This window comes from Eschrichtius robustus, chromosome 19 (genome assembly GCF_028021215.1).
Source record: "Eschrichtius robustus isolate mEscRob2 chromosome 19, mEscRob2.pri, whole genome shotgun sequence".
Taxonomy (NCBI): domain Eukaryota; kingdom Metazoa; phylum Chordata; class Mammalia; order Artiodactyla; family Eschrichtiidae; genus Eschrichtius; species Eschrichtius robustus.
Window position 1 is genome coordinate 25,680,420 of NC_090842.1, and position 4,069 is coordinate 25,684,488.

General features: G+C 48.7%; 1 pseudogene; it reads left to right on the forward strand.

Annotated features, from left to right (window-relative positions):
- Positions 1 to 1,005: 1,005 nt before the first annotated feature.
- Positions 1,006 to 3,237, forward strand: LOC137752376 (AP-3 complex subunit beta-2-like; annotated as a pseudogene).
- Positions 3,238 to 4,069: the final 832 nt, after the last annotated feature.

The window sequence follows — 4,069 nt, forward strand, 5'->3', positions numbered from 1 at the left end:
ATGTTGACTATCAGCCATATTAAACCTCAAAAAAATGCCCTCCTCTTATTGGACTGAGAGCTTTAACGCTTCATCCACGGTTCTGAAAACTATTAACATTCTTGTGAAGTCTAAAGAGACTGAAAAAAAGATTTAAATATTTATAAAAATCATTAGGAAATGTCTGTAGGTTCTGCTGGGGGAACCTAGTGTACTGGGTAGTTTAATTCTACGTGTGGGAATCGTGTAAATGTGGAATTAGCACAGGTCCTTCCCATTTTTCCGGTTCACTTGATCATCTAGGAGATACCCACAGAACATTATCCACGAGGTTTCACAGACTTGTAGGAATGGATCCATTTGTTCTTGCCGCCTTGAGAAAGGCTGGGCTTTATGTCGGGCAGCCTCTTATTTCCCTTCGTCAGCGCTGAGTGTGATTCCTGGGACCTGAGGCCCTCCTGGCTCCCTCGGCTTCCTCCGGCCCAGCCCTGCCCATTGCTCTCTGTGTTGACCACCAGCAAGTTTTCTTTTTCTTTTTCTTTTTCTTTTTCTTGGCTGCGCAACTTGTGAGATCTTATTTCCCAGCAAGGGACTGAACCCCAGCCCCTCGGCAGTGAAAGCACAGAGTCCTCATGACTGGACCGCCAGGGAATTCCCAAACTGCCAGCAGCTTTTGATTCAAGAAGCTTCCTTTAAGGGAGGAGCTATTTTTCCTAAATGCAAATTGTTACACTGTAAGTTGTTAAATAAAATATTTTGTGCTCTCAAAAAAAAAAAAAAAAAAAGCCTTCTCCAGGACTCTGAGTGTATCACACCCCCTCCAACCTCCACACCCTAGTTCACCTACCCCCGCACTGACTCCAGTCCTGTCCTCCTCTCACTGATATCCTCTACCTACTGGTGCCCTCCTCCCACTTATCCTTCCCTCCCTCCTATTTTGCCCACCTCCCTTCTCCCCCTACCTGCTGCCCCTTGCCCCAACTGAGGGGCCCAAGTACCTCTGACCCATTCTCTCCCTGCAGTGAGATGCAGTACATGGTGCTCCAGAACGTGGCCACCATGTCCACTATGCCCAGATATGTTTGAGCCCTCCTAGAAGAGTTTCTACATCAGGCCCATCAACCCCACCCAGATAAGATCCTGAAGCTAGAAGCACTGACCAACCTGGCAAATGAGACTAACATCCGTAACTTTCCTACGGGAATGCCAGACCTACATTCACAGCACAGACAAGGATTTTGTGGCAGCCACGGTCCAAGCCACTAGACGCTGGGCAACTAACATAGGCCGAGTGGGTGACATCTGCCACAATGACCTGGTGCAGCTACTGTCCCACTGTGATGAGCTCGTGGTCACAGAGTCAGTGGTCATCATGAAGAAGCTGCTGCAGATAGACCCAGCACAACATGAGATCATCAAACACTGGGCAAAGCTCAGAGAACATCCAGGTGCCCATGGCCCGAGCCAGCATCCTGTGGCTCTTCAGTGAGTACTGTGAGCGTGTCCCTAGGATTGCATCTGACGTCCTGAGAAAAACAGCCAAGTCCTTCACAGCAGAGGAGGACATCTTCACGCTGCAGGTCATCAACCTGGTTGGCCAAGCTTTACCTGACCAACTCTAAGTAGACCAAACTGCTGACCGTGTATGTACTGAGTCTGGCCATGTACAACAAGAACTGTGATATCAGAAACCAGGCGCACCTCACCCAGCAATTTATGGTCCCTTCGGAGCAGTGTCGGGCCCTCAGCTGCCATGCCAAGACACTCTTCATGGCACCCAAACCAGTCCCAGTCTTGGAATTATTCTTCAAAGACCAGGATCACTTACAGATGGGCTCACTGTCTCATCTGCTCAATGCCAAGGCCACAGGCTACCGGGAACTCACAGACTGGCCAGAGGAAGCCCCAGATCCATCTTTGCACAACTTGGAGGTATGTGAATGGACCACATGATCAAATCAGGAGAAGAAAGAAGAAGAAGAAGAAGAAGGAGGAGGAGGAGGAGGAGGGGGAGGGGGAGGGGGAGGAGGAGGAGGAGGAGGAGGAGGAGGGGAAGGAGAAGGAGAAGAAGAAGAAGAAGAAGGAGAAACCTTTCTACTTAGCCTCTGAGGGGGACTCAGAGCTCACAGTCTACAGGCAGCAACCACCAGTTTGAGAGTGAATCATACAGTAAGAGCAGCAGCAATAGCAGCTCCAGGGAGTCTAGGAGTGAATTCAAAAATGAAGACCAGGATGAGGATGAGGGGAAGGGGAAGAGCAGCGAGAGTGATCAGAGTGAGGAGGAAGGTGAGAAGAGGAAGAGGAAGAGGAAGAAAGTGCTCAGGCTCCTTCTCAGATGACAACAGTGATTCCATCAATAGTTCATCAAAGTCTGAGAGGCAGCAGAGTCTGAGGAAGAGCAGATGGAATCTGCCTCCTAGAGGAAAACCAAAAAACAAACAAAAAACCAGTGGCAAAAGTGCCCCTGCAGCCAAGGAGATCTCCCTGCTCAATCTAGAGGACTTCACCCCTCCCAATATCCAACCTGTTTCTCCTCCCAGGGTTGTGTCTAGCAGTCTGGCTGCTGACCTACAGGGCCTGACACAGACTCTGCCCCCGCCGTGCCCTCACTCCTGATTCCAGTATTGGGTGTTGGGAGGCAGGAGCTGCTGCACCTTTTAGCTGGTGAGGGGCTATCTGTGGGCTACATCTTCAGCAGCCAGCCTTTCTCCCGGGACTCCCACGTAGTGGCTGTGCGCATTTACTTCTTCAACAGCTCTGATACCCCTGTCAAGGGCCTGCATGTGGGCATCCCCTGAACTTCCTGCTGGCATTAACATCCTGAAATCGAGCCCTAAGCACTCAGAGAATCTGCCACTGCTGTCAAGGACATTAATTTCTGTGACTCAACCTAGGTGGCCAGGCTTCCAGCTGTGAACAAAACCCAAGAGTTCTATTTCTCCATCCAGCCACTGGGGAACTGATGGCTCTGTGTTCATGAGTGAGAATGAGTTCAGGAACAGGGAAAGTTGACAGGCATGAAGGAGATCACAGAGGAGCTCAAGCTGCCAGACACCTGTCAGAGTAACGATGTTGTGGTGCAGAAAGTGACTGCCGTTGCCAACCTGGGTTGTGTCCCTTGTGGGGCCTATGGTGGGTACAGGTTTGCAGGAAGGACACTGACCAGTGGGAGACTGGTCCCGCTGACCCTGGAATGCCCCGTCCACTGGAGCTGCCCAGCTGACAGTCAACAGTGAGAAGATGGTGATGTGCTGGTGAAGGACATGGTGCAGGCCTGATGCAATGACTCCCAAGTGCTGTGACCTCTTTGGACCCCACCTGTCCCTCCCTCATGAAATCTGGGCTGTTAGCCCCCCTCTCTCTCTTTTTATTTCTTTGTCTCTCTCTTTTTCTCTCTCTCTCTCATATCAGACTCCTCATGCCAGATAGCATCCAGAGGGTCCTCTGTCCCTCTCTCTGGTCATTACCAGGCACTCCTCTCTTTCCCCTCCCCATGGGTTCCTTAGTGACCTGTGCAGAAGGAAACAGCAGGTTCTTCCCTCAGTCCTCCTATTTTTCTGTAGCTATTATTGTAGCAAAATCTCAATAGAATGTCTTCTCCTTAATATATGTCATAAAGCACGTTATATATCTTACATATACGATGGATATTAACTAGACTTATTGTGGTGATCATTTTATAATATATACAAATATCAAATCATTACCGTTGTACACCTGAAACTAATATAATGTCATATGTCAATTATACCTCAATAACAAACAAACAAATAAATAAATAGTGTCTTTCTGGATTGTAGTCCAAGAACATTGAATCAGGATATCTAGATGTGAGCCTAGAAGCCTTCATTTAAAAAGTGTCTGACATAATTTTAAAGCATAGTCGAGTTTAAACCTGTAGACTTGACTGTAAGGTATGCCCTAGACACCTCTTGTTTTAGCAGTGTCCTCTTCTCTGCCCTGGGCTCTTCCACATGGGACCAGCCCTTCAGAAAGAACCTTGGTAAACTGCAATTGAGGTACCAGAGGAAACTACCAAAGAGCAAGAGAACTGAGATCTCTGGAGCCTGTACATTCTACAGTAGCTAGT